The sequence below is a fragment of the Lasioglossum baleicum genome, chromosome 7, assembly GCF_051020765.1.
Source record: "Lasioglossum baleicum chromosome 7, iyLasBale1, whole genome shotgun sequence".
Taxonomy (NCBI): Eukaryota; Metazoa; Arthropoda; class Insecta; order Hymenoptera; family Halictidae; genus Lasioglossum; species Lasioglossum baleicum.
Genome location: NC_134935.1, coordinates 10,970,770 through 10,989,733, shown reverse-complemented (window position 1 = coordinate 10,989,733; position 18,964 = coordinate 10,970,770). Strand labels below are relative to the sequence as shown.

General features: G+C 41.5%; 1 protein-coding gene across 1 annotated transcript in view; it reads right to left on the bottom strand.

Moving 5' to 3' along the window:
• LOC143210294 (uncharacterized) overlaps window positions 1-18,964 on the bottom strand; it is an 86,527-nt gene that overhangs the window by 66,348 nt on the left and 1,215 nt on the right. The window lies entirely within an intron of this gene.

The window sequence follows — 18,964 nt, the reverse complement described above, 5'->3', positions numbered from 1 at the left end:
TAATCATTATCTTTTTTACCTTTAAAATCAATTATGTTGTCCCTGGATAAAAAAAGATATAGGATAAAACCAAGTATTGTAAATGAAATATTATTCTTAAATAGTTACGAATTTAATAAAGAAAGTGCTTAAAACCTACTTCGCAGTTCTGAATCCAAGATTCGAGTACTACTTGTGAAAGATTCGATTCCTTTCAACATCGAAGTACTTATAAGTATTATATCTTTTCGAAACTTGTAACTACTTATTCGTAGGTTCGATATCAGTTTGTATAAAATGAATACTTTTCAAATATAATCATTCAAACATTATTGCTTTTACGTAGTAATCGAAACTCATGAAATGAAACTAGGTTATTAAAATCCCATCCCTACTTGTGACCTAAATAATTCAAAAATAAAGGAAGACAAACCGCCACTACTTCTACTTTTGAACAGTGCAGTGCACGCGGCGAAGTGCATACGTAGGTAGATGAATTTATCGACTGCAGTGAAGGTTCGCGGTGAACGTGCATATGCAAGAACGCGTCGAAGGCCTGTGAAGGGTTAATCGGACGATCGCCTTCGTTCTCGAGCCTCTCGCGCTTTATCTTCGCTCCAGAGAAGACAGAAGAATCGGGTTCGTTTCGCCGAACAGGAAGAACGCGTTCCGACAGGGTAATGCGAAAAGGGGAGAGAAGGCCGAATCGAAGCAAAGTGCATCGGCCGTTGCGCCGCGTTGGTCGTCTTGAACGATACTCGAACCGAGAAATATTTGCACGACTATTCACGGGGCCCAGCATCGAAACACTTCCGATGTTACAGGGCTCGCGTGGGAATCGATACGGAATACGGAACCTGTCGCAATATTTCCCCACACCTCAGAACGACTCTCAAAGAGATATCGGCGTAGATACACTTGACGGGAGAGTAATCGTCGCGCGGCGACATAATCTGGGAAATTAATGGCAGTCCACGTTCCTAACGGATTCCCAGACGCGAGCGTATCTCGCGGACAAGAAAGACATTTTCGAGTTATGATTCGATCTTGCGAGAACAAGAACGTAACTGTTTCGTGTCACGGCTCTGTCAATTATGCAACTGTCGCGACCCGACGGAGATGACGATGATCCGACGGCCATTTTTATCCATTCGAATATATGGGGTGTTTTAGAAATCGTTGGAACTAAGATTAGGGCGAAGTAACACGGGGTGAAGATTGGAAAGAATGCCTAATTTATTGGGTCAGTGCAAAAATAATTGCGGTTTCTGTTCTTGAATGTTAAAATTATGTAGGCTGTTCCAAAAAAAGAATCATTCTACTGAATGAAAAAACCAGACTGAACATTTTCGTATATGTAGAATCACGATTGACGTATTACACCAACGACTAAACGATTAATATCAGTCGCGTGTCTTCTAGTAAATAAATGATTCCAGTCTCTGCAAATCAAAATAAAGTAGTAATTCGTGAACGTCAATGTAAGATCAGATCACAATTTATTAGAAGATATAAGAAACAAGATAACAGAAATTTATTCAATCCTCTAATCGTTGGTTCAGTTTCTGAAATACCTAGCTAATCATGAATTGCTGGCAGTGCAATATACGAATCAGACGAGAGAAATGTTAGTAAAGGACATCATTTATATAACACACTCGAGTACAGAGAAATGATGAGCTGCAAATTACTCGCGCGGATGGGTCATTCAACACAAATCCGCGATAACCTTTGCTGATAATGTTGTCCGCAAGTTAAACTCGCTTCGAAACTCACGAGCACCGTCCGCCGCGTCGCGAGCTTGTAACCACAGGGCCGTGAAGATAAATTCGCTATTTTCCCGGGCGGTACCACAAATAAGATGTAGGTACGGCAAATATATAAACACAGCATTTATTGACAAGGTAACTGCAAGGCAAGGTGATCAGTACACTGCGGAAGTTTATGCAATTTACAATTTTTGGAGACGATTTTTAAGAAGGGGGAAGATCGTAGATCTGAAATATATCAAAATTTGACTAAATTCTGTCGATGGATATATTCTGGCAGTTTTTGAAAATTTTAAGAAGCCATAAATGCATAAAGACTCGCAGTATAGTGATCAGTAGACTGCGGATCTTTATGCATTTATGAAGAAATTGATTGGGTGAAATATAAAACAGTAAGAGATTTAAAAAATTCAAGAATGTTGTAATGTTGCTTTTAATCTAGTAAAGTCGTTAAGGGATGAAATCAATTTTCATGTTATTCCTGCTTCCCACAATGAATGCAAAACATTTTTATTTTGAAGAAATTGGTTAGGTGAAATATAAAACAGTAATGTTGCTTTTAATGTAACAAAGTCGTTAAGGGAAGAAATCAATTTTTATGTTATTCCTGCTTCCCACAGTCCATACAAAATATTTTTATTTTGCATAAAGATCCGCAGTCTAGTGATCAGGCTTCGCGAAAAGTTACCACAGGTCTCCCGACTCGTGACTTGTTCTAGCTCCGATCGCAATGCCCTTGAATATCACACGTGGGGCGTAGTGGAAGGTAAATGCAAATCATCGCAACACCAAAGATGCCCTAAAGGTCACCCTCACTCCACGGCTTAATTAACACACTGGTACCGCAAAAATGGTTTTGCATAACCAGACGCATTGCGGAATTCCTACCCCTGCCCGGGAGCAGGTGCACCATGGACCCGCTCCGGTTAAATCATCCGCCTGGAGGTTCGCGCGTGAATAGTAAATCGCAGCCGTGCGCGCATCGTCCTCGCGTGAAATTAGACTGTGTACTTTGGCAAACTCGTTTCTTTTTGCCGGCCGAGCTCTAACGAGCAGAAGAAGGAACGGTACCTATGGTTTTCTGGTTTTTCCCTTGGTCTGGAACACGAGTTGCGCCGCGATTCATCCTCGAGGAGCACCGAATGCAATTTACCGCGGCCGAATTGCTTTCTACCTTGGCCGACTATTATCAAGTTAAGGCTACGCTGCTAAATGGTAAACGATAATTCGTGAAAGCCATCGTCGAAGATGGAAGAACGAAAGCGGGCGTAGCGCGGTGTCATGTCGTCTGGTGACAATAAATAGTCGATATTTTCTCTTATAAATTCTCTAAAACATTATCATCTTGCTACATCTCTTTCACGTCTACATATAGTGAATGATTACACATGTAATTGTGCTAATGAAGTTCAAGATCTCAACCATATCTAATCAGTCAACCATATTGTTTGGCAATGTATCCTGTTAGAATCACAAAGAGTTGGGTTAGTCTAATGAAAAGTTTGAGCAAGCTCAAATTGTTCCCACCCTTAAATATCACATCGCTACTCTGCGGACCGAATATTCAGGCATGTCATCTTCTTTTAAAATTTTTCGAGGAATGCAACTTGAAGATTCGATAAACTCCGTAGTTTTTAGGAATCTTCGTAGGCTCTCAGTTTCTCTTAACATCAAACCTACCGAGCCTTAAAAGTAACTGGCACATGTTCCCTTATAAAGATGACAAGATTGATTTTATTTAGACATTGTGCGGCTCCTATTGTAATACGTGCTCTACTAAAGACATCTATACAACCGTTTCTTCCGGAATCGTTTTTATTATTTAAATAATTGTAAAATAAAAATTCTGGAACCGGTCATTTTGACCGGTGCTGGTAGGTTTAGTGTTGAGGTGTACGCTTCCCCTATACTTAGGCGCGATAAACGAAGTCTCCGAACTACGCTCACGTAACAGGTAGTCGTGAGAAGAAAAAAAAATACAGATTGCTTTTTCAGTGAGCGACGCACGTTAGTCGGCGCAACAGATGCGGCAGGTTGAAAAGAAACTGGGGCCAGATTCGCGCGAGCACTCGTCGTGGAACGTCCCCGCTTAATGTTGCACACCTGTTCAGGGTTCATAGCGATGCGACGACGACGTCCGTATCGAAACAACGGGTCGCCGATTCATTCCGACCATGCCGCTGCGACAAGTACCGTTCTCGAGGATGGTGATCCTATCCGATTCTCCGATACAAGGGAATATGCCAACAATTTCCTGATCGGTCAGCTTGGACACGAACCGGGGGCAGGGATAACTTGAACACGGGCTCCCACGGTGCTATTGCGTAAACTGCACCGCGATGCATCGACACAATGCACCGTACGACGAAGTTACGACACATGACATTCGGTAAATGCCGATGTCCAAGGTCGGAGAGCGACGACACTTCTCGAAGTATGTGTACTGTAATGTCTCGATGTACAGTTGAGAACAAAATTAACTGGACACCCTCTGAAAGCTTTTCAAAATTGGATCAAATGACTTGAGGTTCTCCGAGATGTCGGAAGGATTAGTTTACTAGGTAAATGTATACGAAAAATTAATTAGAAAAAAGTTAAATGTCAGATTACAAATAGATACAAATAGATTTCGTAGATGAAAATCCATTAAAAATTGAAAAAATTGTAAGAAACTTATAGGTACAGGTGTATAGGAATATTTTTTAACTTTCTTCGTTAATGCAATTAAAGATTGAACATCTTTTCCCCATTTTCGACAATCTTGAGTGCCACTGAAGATTTTCCAGCTGCGGAGTAAGAGGCCAGGATGCATCGTGATTTACTTCGAAACGAAAGCGTCGCGTCTCTAGAAACCCGAGTCAAGGGTCAGGGAAAAGCTTCGAATGTTGAATATGTTGTAGCCGGTGATAAACATTTTCGTGGCGCTTCCGATGCAGGTGGCCGCGGGAAAGTAGCGCAAGGAAATCGCGATTCGTGCCTATAATTCTTGTCGTTCGTGTCTTTTCGTGCGGGTTTCCTCGACGCGACGTACCCGAGCAGAAACGAGCGTTTCTATCGCGTGTGCCGAAACCGAACGCAGCGATGACTTTCACCGTAACGATTTATTTGCGATTAAGACGTTGCTCTATCTAAACAGAATCATGGTCAATGCCTTCTCGCGATTTCCTGTACTGTTGGCTGGCGTCTCGTATCTTTTTCCAGCGGACCGTGTTCGCGCAGGCTCGAGGGATTCGTTGGGAACAACTACCAGAGAGGTTTCACTGTCGATCGTAAATAATGCATCGGCAATACCCAATTAATCGAACATATTTCCGAACAACGGTATTTATTTCTTCGAGCGATTTGTCCGACAAGATTTCGGGGTGCATCGTCTTAATCGAGATGTTTCTTTAACATGCTCGTGAGGAACGGCAAAAATTCGCGTGGTAGTGACTCGCCTCCAGAGAGCTGGGTAAAATAGTATTTTAAATAGTAAATAGTAAAGAATCCTATTTATTTTTTAAAGTATGTGTACAACTTTACAAATAAAATATTTTATTTGATGCAGTAATTTTTGAAAATAGTATTTTATTTTAAGAATACATATTGAAAATATTTGGACTTAAATATGGATAATTAAAGATGGATAATTCCACCCAAAATGGAAATTACGATGGATTAAATGAAGAGGAACGTACTTTTATCAAAGAAACCGTATTAAATGTTTTGGAACAACTAGCAAATCCAGATTCAAAGTTACGACCTCAATTACTTTCACAAAACAAAGAAGTAGATGACTTTTTTTACCTTTATGGAAAAAGAAACAAATGATATCAGTCGTACAAACATTGCAGAATTAGAATTATTTCAATATTTGAGCGATAGTGATACACGAATTGAAAGTATTGCGAAGTACAAATACATGAAAACATTATTTTTAAAATACAACACAGCTATTCCGGCCTCTGCCCCAGTTGAGGGACTTTTTAGCTTTGCTGGACTGACTCTGTGTCTTCAGTTTCAAAATTGTATATCTTATTTTTTAAAATACTATTTTCTTTAAGTAAAATCTAAACTATTAAATAGTATTTGAAATATTTGTTTCGCCAAATAATACCCACCTGTGCTCGCCTCGAAACTCGGCGATTATAATTATACAACGAGGCCAGTCGGAGAGGATATCGCGAACAACTGAAGAAGCAAAACCGAAAATTCTCTGTTTTCTTGCGGCGGCAACGAAAGTACCCGAATGAAGGATTGCTCGCCCCTGTTGGGCCAGTCGCCTTTTTGCGACAAGATTTATATGGGAGGACACTTGTTATCTCTTTTGCTCGTTACACGCTCGCCAAGAATCTCCAACACGTCCGTCGCGCGACACACCCTTGCGGCCGGTGTAACTTATTGTTACCCGGTATTTTTAAGGAGAAACAGTTGTAACTTAATTGGGGTTTTTGTGCGGTGACAGCACCAACGAATGAATCGAGTGGAATCAAATGTAAGTCTTCATGAACGCTTTATATATTAGGTGTGTGCCAAATTTTCAGTCTTTTTCAATCGTTCGTGCAAAATGACTTGCAATCGTTATCAGTAGACTGCGATCATATAGCTACTAATAAAGCTACGGTCGTAAACATCATCAATTATATACACAGTTACAAGAATGGTTTGTCGTCCGTGGATTAGTAAATAAAAAGATAATACAGAATTGCATCTCTGTAATATCGACTGCGGTCGAATTGGGTCAAATTTTAGTCCAGCTTTTCGATCGATATATCGATGTCTGTTCCGAAGAAGGGTGGTGAGGGGGGCGAGGGGAAGATAAATGGACCGTCGAAAATCCTTTGTCGGCAATTAATGTGCGCACGCCGGAGTCACGAGTTCGAGTTCCCGAATGCGAACGTTGGTGCCGTTAATAGCGTCGCCGGCCTTAATTTTATTGCGAGCAATCGCGGGGTTAACCGAGACACCGACCGAGAAAAAGAGAATTACTTATCGCGAGTTAAGAACGAGCGAAGTCTACGGCGCTTTTAATTGGTAGAGACAGCTTTTTTAACGAGCTTCCTGGTCCCCGGGACCTGCATGTAGATACCGATGCCGGTGCCGGTGCCGAGAGTTGGCGAACCCGGTGAACCGGTTATTTAAGACCGTAAGAAACATCCCCGGTTTCGAGACACACGATTTTTGGACTTCTTCGGTTGTTAGGAACTTAATGGAATGTTGATTGGCTCGGATTGTTCATTGGAAGACCCCGGGATGCTTTAGGAGCACCACCAAAGAAACGTCATTCTCATTCGATCGTCGCCGCCTCGTCGATCTAGCTTTTTATCCTGTCATTTTTCGTCGGCTCGTAAACTTCGATCGGAACGGTGAGTCTTGGTGCTTGATTCGGAAACCCACCTTTGGAAACCAGACTTCGCGTCCGGTCCACTGTCTACAGTGGGTCCAGAATATTTCAACACCAAATTTCAAATTCTCGAGGAACTGTGATCAATTCAAAAGTACTACACAAATAAAATCGGGCTTATTTTACGTTCAGCTTTTTTGCATGTCGCGTTGTTTCAGAATTACTGAACCTACCACGAATGTGAAGATTGACGCTTTCCATTTACGTCAACCCCCGTAAAACTTGATGTTTCTGGAGATTTCCTGAGCTCCAAGTGTGAAACATGTACTGCCAACTGTATACTAATATAAGTGTATAAGGTACACCGCGTAAAGGCTTCACGTGACTAAAATAATTTCTTATTTGTATTCTATAAATCGTTAACGATTTGGGGAGTCGTTACGAAGAGGAAACCTCATCTTCATACTTGTCATAAATATTAGCAGGTGAAACGAGTCACACGACTACATAAACCTCAATACCCATCAAGGATCTACCGAATGGGGTGCATCGCGTTTGTTGACAAAGATCATCGAAACGACGATCTTCGCTTCAAAGGGGGTAAACAGTCGTCGACCGGCAATTGTATTGTGTTAAACTCCATTTATACGCGACCTGGTCTGATTCACGAACGCGTGACACGTAAGACCGTAAATCCGTCGATCGAGCGGTCGATATAACCGAAGAGAAGATGGCAGCGAAAAGGAAGAAGGGCGAACAAAGTATCGGGAATTAACGAATTTTTTGTGGACAATGCGTTACTTCCCACAGAGACTATAATCGTTAAGCAGCACACTTTTTTGCTGCCGACACTATTGCAATTCCCTGCAAGTAGTTGCATCGACATACTTCGCGCAACAGTAGCATGCGTTGCATTCCGTGGAGGTAAAAAACTGGCGGGAATACGTATCAGAGACTACGTATACCTTCCTGTCGGCTCCGTGTCTCGGATCGAGAAGAAACGGAGCAAGGAAGAATCAACGAGATTATTCGAATCGAAAGATCGGCGAGCGTTTCGATAAACTTTCGCAGCGTTATGGCAGTTGATGAAGTCGGCGATCCCATCGTCAGAACGATGCAGATCCTCGTAACGATTAGAGATATTACAGGAGAACGTTGTTACGGATAAGAAATCACGTCCACGTATACAGCAGCGCGCGCAATTAATACCCCCGTTCGTGTATTATACTTATTTACACGTCGAGGAGGAAACACGCTTCCTGCTTGCGGTTGCTTTTTTAATATTTCATGACTGTGCGCGACTGCTCTTCTGTTTCTAGGATGGAAAGCGAGAACCAACAAGCCCAATTTAGCCCTCCGATTCTTCTTCTCCTCCGGCGATGGGAAAATCGTATCAACCGAGAATTATCCACCACTTCGCTAATTATCGATCGTATCCTCTCCGTGCGCACGAGATGCGTTGCAGATCGCGTGATACCGGTTCAGTTCCTGGAGTTTTTCGTAGAAGAGATACGCCCCTCCTCTCTTTATGTGACTTGCACGGCCGAAATTTCCCAGAACCCACGAATTACGCCTGCACGTCGCTTCAGTCGACTTATGCTTTGCATTTTCGATCGCTGCCTTTTGCACACCAGTCGAGGGGAGAAAATTGCACTCCGTGCGCCGAGGATTTCGTTGCGAGATCTGAGGTACACACTCAATCATTCTGCACGTTTTTGTTTTAATTTTACGGAAGAAAACAATTGTTTTCGTTTAGTCTATTCGCCTCTCTTATTACGTAAAGTTTCTTTCACGAGCGAGTATGAACAGCAATGGAATCATCCTGGAGATCAATGTTTCCGACTCTAAATCAGTTTACAGTTCCTGGTGTAGTTTCCGGATTTTATGCAATTATTATACAAATGAATAGGCGAATATTAGAATGCTGATAGAAGAATTTCGAAATCTTGTTATATTTTTTTCTGGTTATTAAAATTACTACGAAAGATATATATTTTTATATAATTTCTGCGCCTCATGGAAATTTAGAAATTACTATACTATAACCAAAATTTTGAATTTGAAGAAATAAGAAGTTCTACTTGCTTTTGTCTACTCAGTTTCTTTACTTGTTTCATTATTTTAAATAATCTGTCAATTTTCTATCCCCCTTCATATATTTCCCGCTCCTATTATTTTACAACATGAATTCACTAAAAGTTCATTGCGGTTCTGAAATAAAATTTTAGTTCGTAAAAAAGCATGTATGAAAAGTGTCAGTGAAAATAAAAATAAAAATTTGCAGATTTACGACTTCGGCATAACCTGGTATATATTTAAGAGGTTCTGCTTGCGCGCCGTATCTCTCGAGAAGAAGCTTGCGAGACGATCGGTCGTTCATCATATGGTATCGGTGATCGTTTCCACCAGGATACGTTGAGGCTAGCCGCACGCATATTAAGTTATCAGTTCTGCTCATTAAAGCCGTCGAGGCGTGCCGAGACACCGCCTCGGCCGACGAAATAATGGTTCATTAATTAATATTTATATTCCGTCTACGCGGACCATGACGTTTCCTCCACGCACGCGCTTTGTAGCTCGGTACGGTTTGTTAAAGTTGCTATCAGAGCTTTTGCCCAGCCATAACGTAAATGTGGACGTTACCTTGTTTTATCTAACAGATAGTTTTCTCACTCTACTTCTTGTCGTATCGCTTCGTTAATTTTTCTTTCCCTTCCCTCGCGTCTCACTTTTCATAGTTTACGAGAGCGAAAATAATTTCGTAACATACAAATAGATAGACTATAGAACGATTTATGCGATACGAAATTAAACGAAAATCTCATTCTCCATCGCGGGCTGTTAACATTTTATCTACCGGAAGCCTATGCTAAAGGAATATACGTCTTAATATTTCCATTTTTATCTCATTAAATAAGTTACTCCGATTTTATGGAGCTTTTAGGGTTACTGAGGTGGCACTCAAAGTGTTAATAGGACTTTCAATAATTGTATTCTACCAAAAGGAAGCTTAAAAATCATCTTTCATATAATAATCCCAAATGAAATTATTACGTTGGCCCCTCGGGGGTATGCCCGGCTGTGGAGCGGATATTTCTTTTTCTTAGATCGTACAGTTTCCATTTTCTTAAATTGAGTATTCACTGTATTTTTCTTTATTGAATGACTATTCCAGACTTAGCTCGACGACTCTGTATTCATCCGCGATACACATCCAAAGTGAAGAAGTGAAGGTTCGCCTGAGCGAGTTAAAGGAAGGAACACCTCCATTCTCTTTTCGACTTATTCGGAAATGTCTCAGCACTTTACTTTCCGTTTCGATCGGTGCTCTCCTCTCACATGGAAATGTATGCGTCGTTATTATGTACGGTGGAATTCACGGGCGAGTACGCGAACTAGAAAAGCGAAAGGGTTCATCCGAGGCGTTTCGGCTTATTGTTAGCTTCATCGCGGTCGAGTGGAAACAATGTATCCAAGAAAAAAAAGGCGGGATCGCGAGCACGGATAATAAAGGCGCGCGCACCGAGAGAAGCGTATCGTGACGATCATAACGCGGAAGAGGCTCGTTTGTGTGTACCCTGCGGAATACATTACTTGTCTGCACCCTTCGAGGAGCAGGCAACTGAGACACTCTAGCATCCGGATTCTACCAACGTCGAACAACTATACATGCAAAAATACGACCAGCAATCCTAAGGATACGGAACACTGAATTTTTCGTAGAACAATAGGCATCTGCTTAAGGCAATCTCGCGTTTCTTTTTCTCAGACCATACGGCAGCTATCCACTTCACATTTTTGTAACATCCAGAACTGAATGTGAATGTAGATGCTAGATGCAGACGTAAAAGCATTAAAAATTTCAACTCGATCGGTCAAATTCTTATATTGAGAAGAAGGTACATCAGTGACGAAGAACGTGATTTTATGAGACAAGCATTTTTTCAGGGTCTTGCCCTAATTAATTAATACGTCTGATCCAACTTAATGAGTATTTTTTACTCATTTAATATAACTTCTGACTGTACATGTTGCCCAGTATATCAAATTTAAAATATATTCGATCTTTTGACCCCCAAAATGGTTACTCCTTAACTCCTTCAAAACCAAGGACTCTTCACCGGACGTTGTGAATGTAAGTATGAATATTCATCATGATTTTTAATCGTCTTATAATTTGATGTACTGGTTCGATAAGTCTCCGATTGTACCTTCTGCACTGAACGAAGACAAATGTAGTTAACGGGACGAATTTAAGAGAAAATTTGGTCAACGATATGTAACGGTATCAATTAAGATATTCCCATTAATATTATGCCGATGGGCGAAGATTAAGCAGTACGATAAGCGCGTGTATCGCACATTTGCATAGGGCCTGAACTTTATTGACCTGGAGGTTACGAGTGGCTAAGTAAACCTCCGAGCAACAGTAATCTCTTACTCCTGTTCGTACGACGAGCTTTCAGCTCGCAATTTCTTACGAAAATAATTTAATTACTAAACTGAAATTTCTTGCGTTAACACTGAAATAAGAACAGTGATGAGTTGTATTTTTTATATACCAGCATGCAGAGTAAACTAAGTGAAAAAAATATTGTTGCAGGATAGTTATAAATTCTGTGAATATTATGCTATGCGTTATAATTTTAAATAACAAAATTAAATTGACTTCCTTTCTTTAATCTCTCACACTCCGACAAGAGTCAATGTGTAAACTAATTAGTGGGGCAACTGCTTTCGTTGATTAATAAATCTACATCGCAGCATGATCACTCGAAAGTACTCAAATCGCGATCAACATACGCAAGTCAAATTATTCAGTACTATCTGTGATCTTACTAAAACTAATGTGTGCTTACGCGTGCGTAGAACAAAACGCAGCAAATTGATTAATGAGCAACCACACGCCATATTAACGATCTCCGGGAAAACCGAAAACCGTCGGAACTGAAACAATCCGGCGATCAAGGAAGCTTCGATAAATCAGCCCGATCTTTTCGTTCGAGTTCCGTGAAATTTCCGAGTGCGAGCGCGATGAGAAAACGCGACGCGAGCTCGCGATTGAATTATTAATGAATCGCCAAGGTTGTAGCTTATCGGTCCACTGAGCATTCCTAGCGGATTCCTGTTCCCACCATTCGGGATGGACGGGAGAAAATCGTGGGAGACATTGTGTTCCCTGTTAACCGCGCTGTTAGATCCGGATGGATACAATGGAGTTGGACAAATGAACGAGCTGAAGCGTTGCACGATTCCTAGCATCCGAAGGGCCTCGATTTCTTAGATCGTGTAGTTCCGCTATTTTTTGGGAAACTTGCTGCACACCGTCAATTAAACCAGACCTGGACAACTAGTGCTCCGAAAGTCGATGACGTACGTCAAAACCATTCTGGTACGACAGAGATTTTCATCGAACGAGGAGGTCATCGCGTACGTGAACGCCTATTTTGTCGAGCAAGACGCCAACTACTATTTGGAAGGGTTAAAAAGGTTGGAACATCGCTGGGAAAAGTGTATTGACTTAAAAGGAGTCTATGTTAAAATATAAAACTTCATTTGTCCGGACAGGATTTGTTTCAGTCTATTCTACGTCATCGACTCTTGGAGCACTAGTTGCCCAGGCCTGGTTCGGTGGGTTGTAGCACAGATAATCTGGTGTACTGAACTAATCTGATCGTTTCATTCTTACTACTGACAGGTTGCATAATCGGAGGACACATTGTCCCACAGTAATAAATTGTTTTACTGATAAACTGTGATCGAGAATCGCAAAAACTGCAGTTCTAATGCACCGAATGGGAACGCGACAACGACAAGATCTCGGATGCGCTTTTACTTTCGAAATACGTTAGCGAAGTGAGACAATCCACTATCGCCGTAATTAGAACAGCCGCGTAATTAGGCTACTCTCTTAACGAGCATAGCATATCATAACACTCTCCGGTCGAGTGAAAGTATCCTCGGTACCGTCGTTACTCTGATCTCTACGCGATATCAAACTAACTGTTCGACCACTTAATTCCTCGCTATTTTCCCTCGAAGGCGGAAATTTCTTATTAGCGGCATTTTCGATAATTGGTGAAATGAAAAACTAACGAACGCGTTGCGCAATTGTTGCAGGACTCGATTTACATAAGGCCGATGTTACGCGTGATACATATGCTTCCTCTATTATATATGGTATATGTATCTATTATATGGTAAAGCTTTTCTAACACCACTTTCTTTTCGATGCGGTACGACAAATAGTAGATTTCGGTGCACGGAATCGAATGTCTCAATAGCAAGGTTTCGTTTATATGTAATAGAAAAACGTTTCTTCGATTTCATACTTTCATAACTTTACGTGGCACGCATTCGACGTGCTACTATGTATCTTTTTACCGCGTCTGTCTACATACATTCACTGCTCCCGATTCGCTGAAGTAAAGTATTACCATATTTGTCTGCAATTAAACACGATGCTATCGTGCATCAGGCAATGTGCGATTACAGTCGTAAAAGAGTATGCACACCTGTTAATTTGATAGAAATCATGAACACTTTACAGTTAGTAATACAGTAAAGTCTTGATCTAAGAAAACGGGATCTTTAGGATCTAAGGAAATTGCCTATCCCCTCCACTACTGCATCAAGCAAGGTCACAAAAAAAGGACTACATATACAGGATCTAAGAAACAGCACGGACCCGATGGTTTTTCTTAGTTGTTCTTAGTTGAGAGTCATTTTTTCGAAGTCTGTCAACTGACTTCTGAAAAAGTAGTGCATATATATTATATGAAAATTTATATGAGCATTTACAGTTTCCTTCTATCAAACGTTGTAGACTTTTGTGGTTGACTATTTCTCGCAAATGAATAAAAGAGGCTTGACGAGGTATGTTCGCGAGTGGGACGTGTCCGCATAATTGTTTTGTCTTAATTCACAGTCACGTTGTGCGAATAAGTTAAACAAACAGCGAATGATTCTTTCTTTGTGAAAACCTAAGCGTAAGAAAGCACCTCGAACACGAAGCGAGAAACCGGACCGTAAAGACGTCGAGCCGTTAGATTGTACATACAATACTTTCGAGCGAGTCTGTTTAGAACAAGGAACGCGCATGCGGAAGAGAAGAGGCTAAAATTAAAGACGGAACAACAGGGAAAGGGACTCGGAAAAGTTTGACAAATGTATTAGACGAGATAATGAACAACGTAAAAGAATCTGCGTCATAGATTTCATCTTACAGAGCAACGTAAATAAATTGTGCGTAATACTCTCAACAGATTGCAAATTTTTATGCACATCGTTCTAAGAACATTCGATGAAAAAGGAAGCTCGAAGAAACTATTTACTTCTGCAACATACGTAAAGTAGAATATCACCAATGTAAACGTTTTCTTGTATATTATGAATCTGCGAGTTCCACAAATACCACTTATTTTTGTCATAAGTATCATAAATATTTCTGATGGGTAATAACTGCTTTGGTGCCGAACATCGTTAAGAAGATTTAGTTCTTATAGATATTGTATTGCAATACCGGATTGAAAGTGACAAATCAATATTCAGAATAATTTTCTGCAGCCACGCCGTGGCGCGGTATGGTCATAAATTAAAATGCAAATTATTAAAATGTAAATTATTATTTCCTATTATTAGCATCAGAGTATTTGTGGTCGTAAAATACAAGTTTGCACAATATCATGTGCGAGTAATGTACGGCCGGAGGCTGTTTGCTAATTGTAAGTTGAACTATCGAATATTCCCAGCATTTTACAGTTCGTCGAAGGATGAATAGTGCATTAGCCGCAACATGGGCACTGTCTAATAACGGCTAAGCGCCTAGAAAAAAAAGCGGTGATAATTAGGTTCGGTAAAAAATCGGAGAATCAGCATTCAATCGATAACCGAGCCCGACGCGACGCTTCTATCGCGGCTATTTGAATCACTTTCTACCTATTACGAAACCCCCGATGGCGTCGTAACAACTATAATTACAACTCAATCGAAATCAGCCACTGCTACTAACAAGTCGGCTGCTCTGGGCTCGCGCTCGAAGATGATTGCGACGATTATTCGTCTTCTGCCGGTAATTGAAGGTTAGCATAGTAGGTGTTAGATCATACCAACGTACGAATCTCTTCGTTAGCTTCTTCGATATAACAGGTAGTCTGGAAATATTGCGTTACGCTGTCTATTCCTAACAACTGTTGGGAAAATTTGTTGTACACTTACCACATGCTGATCCATTAAAAATATCAACAGGTTTTGTTCTTCTAATTCTAAATTATATTTGTTCCAACAGAATTTTGGTATTTATGCCACGTCGTCATATTGTCCTTTGAAAATTAATCTGTCTCATGACTGTAAATTAAATTCTACTAGATTTTATACGATTCGAAATGCAGTAAATTTCTTTAATCTTGTAGGTCTTTTCAGGGTCCTGACTTGGCAGTCAACGTGAACCGCCTACTGCAAAAATGGATACTCTCAGCGAGGCACTCGGACCACCAGAATAATAGTTTCGAAAGATAGATGCTCGGCTTTTTCGGACGAAAGTCTTGTACAGTTTCAGAGTCAGACACTTTGATGAATGCATTATCAACAGGTGGAACAGGTTTCGAAACCGTCAAAGGACACCTTGTACATGACTGTATCGTTAGCAACGCGGGGAATCTACCGGTAGCTGGTAACCAGCTGCGTCCACGGATGGAGTCAACGGGATCTGCTACATCCGGATGTATTATTCCGTGGCGGCGTGCAGTAAATTAGTCAAGGGCTGATTCTAAATCGAGGTAGTTGACCATATGGCGCGCAATGGAGTCTTGACAGAAGTCGGCACGGGAATTTCGGACCATCGTTGCGTCTACGACGCGATTAATTGTCGAGAGACGCAAGAGGCCCTCTATACGCGATCATGAAAATAAAATGGTCCTTAAGATATACGGGCACCGTTGGTCCGACTTTATGTGTGCTTAAAAAACCGCGATGATATAAATGTTGGCAACATTTTACGCGTTGACGTCGAGATTTCGAGGTAAACCGCTCGACGCGGACGCGTTTTACAGCTTGGCCATCTGTTCCTCGGCGATAATTAAAATGTCTCCGCCCAACTGCACAATGGGAACGAGCAGGTAATGCCGACGTCTCTGATTGCAGGTGGACGACTCATAGTGGGGTATTTGGCCGAAAAACTGGAATAAAATATTGTAGCGGTATTTATGAGCTCAGGGTCATAAAGAAGTAGCTCATTGGATTCGTCTTGACGCCAACTATAACATTATGAAATAAAAAATGTGTTTTAACATTTAAAAAATCGAAATAATTTTTATTTTTTGTTGAAAAAAATGTTTTTTTCGAAATTTTAAATATAGAATTTTGTAGTCTTCAACTTTTATTCGAAACATTTTGTCGTCAGATTATCCGAACTCTTGAAAAAGTAGTGATAATGAAATGCTTCGAGTACGATGTACAGAGTTCAGATAGGTGTACGGAGCACTCACAGATTTCATTCTGTTATCATCTAAATTAGTATTGTTGTTAATATTTGAACATTATCAATCATTCTGTAAGTTTTTTTGAATTTCAAAACTTCATTGACGATTTGGTTATACTATTGAGCTGAATTGAGCATTCTTTCTTGTACCATTACATTCGATAAAGGTTTGCGATCATAGTCCAAAAAGAATTGGTTCCATATTTTTCCAGATTCAGCTCAATAGTATAACAAAATCGTCAATGAAGTTTTGAAATCGTACAAACTTACAGAATGATTGGTAATGTTCAAATATTAATAAATCTGCGAGTGCTCTGTACACCTACCTGAACTCTATGTATACATCGTGCTCAAAGCACTCCATTATCACGACTTTTCACGTGTTTCGAATAAAAGTTGAACAGTACTTAAACATGTTCAAAATTCTATATTAAAAAATAAAAATTATTTTGATTTTTTAAATGTTAAAATACATTTTTTGTCTCATAATGTTACAGTTAGCGTCAAGACGAATCCAGCGACCTACTTTTTTATGACCCTGAGCCCATAAATAACGCTACAATATTTTATTCCAATTTCTCGGCCAAATACCCCACTGTGCGACGCATTTTACAGCTTGGCCATCTGTTACTCGGCGATAATTAAAATATCTCCGCCCCCCTTCCCCGCCAAAACTGCACAATGGGAACGAGCAGGTAGTTTTGGCGACTCTGATTGCAGGTGTACGACTGTTCAATTATTTTTATATGCATATCTATAAGGGTGTGTACGGGATCCCAAAAGATTATGCGATCCATAAATATGTTCGGATACTCGAAACTTTCGGGACTCAAGAACTCAATTACTCGTTCGAAACGAATACTCGTTCGGAACATAACTTCTCAAACTGATCTTTTAATTCGAAATCATTTCATTTTCGATTCCATGTGTGCCTACAGTACACGCCCAAAATAGTAGACTTTAATTCGAACGGACCCCACACCCAGCATCCAAAAGTTAATTCCCCGGTAATAAAAGTCTTCGCAATTCATTCTCATTACCGCACCGGACGAGTTCCCCGAGCCGGGCTCGTCGGCACTTCCGCATTTGCTCCAGCTTCCAGAGGACGGCGAAAGTCGTGGCCGGGCAAAAAAGTCGAAAATGCCGCGTAGCGGGTCCCCGGTACGGACAGGGGACGAAGCATCGTGAATTAACGGTTTAGCGATCCCGTGTTCGATTTAATCCAACTTTTTGGTAGACAGATTGCCACTCGATGGTTGGTTGGATCGGCGTACGAGAGCACGGGAGGAGGGAGGAACGAAGCGACGCGACGCGACGTCTGCCCCGGGAGAAGAAACGGAGAAAGAGAGAGAGAGAGAGAGGAGAAACGGATGGGAATTGGAGCATCGAGGAGAGGCGTGGCTGCCCGCCTGAATGAACAGGCCGGCAAGATCTCTCGGGGTCCAGAACCCGTCTAGCGACTCGCTAGTAGCGAGAGAGGAGAACTGCTCCGAGATCGGCAGACGGTTTCTAGCACGGTCTCGCGCCTAGCCTGTCCCTCTGCTTTTATTTGACGGGTGTAAAGTGGGTGTGTGTGCCGCGGAGTCGGCTTCTACGTGGCCTTGCAAGGTCGCTTCTAGTACACTCCTCGCCGCGCCACCGGTAGATCGTATCTGCCAGCTTGTTCTCGGGTCTTCTCTTCGATTCCCGCGCGTTCGCGTCCGACATCCCGCCGACACGATCTTTTCGGCCCCTCGGGGAAATGAGTCGTTTTGCCAGTCTCTTTACTCCTCTTAATTATGCGAAGATCGGCCGGCTTGTGTACAGATCGCGTAGCAGTGGCTGTCGACCGGCGGCTTTTCAGTAGATGCAACCCTTTCGATTTCTCCGATGATCCAGAGCGTGGAAACCAGTCGGGCGAGCGATCGAATTTTACGAGGATTCACGAAAACAGCATTAGAACATTTAGGGGGCGTACACGTCGCGTATCGATTAATCGGTAGGTGGTCCTCGTTAGCATCGGGTATGATTTAGCTGGCAGGCGGTTGCCTAATTAGTCGGCAAACGCAACAGATGCAAATTACTCCGACGGGGCAGCTTCGGGAGGCGCCCGGTCTAGCGTGTTTATCGGAATAGACAACTTGTGGAATTTTTACTTTTCCCTCGTTTGTGCCTCGCCGACTTATTTATAATCGGCGTAGCCGTGTATCACGTTGGCTATTCCCGACGGTTCAGACGTCTATATGGCGTCTGAATAATTAATGATCAAGTTCAGAGAAATTCGCAAAATGTTGAACGTACCGGATAACGGATAATGTCGTCACTTTTTTGTGCGTACAGTCGCGCCGGCTCGTTTTGAGATATTGCGAAGAAACGCGTTAAGTAGATTTTAGCCGGATGATTGATGACTGTCCGCAAATTAATGAAGAATGATTG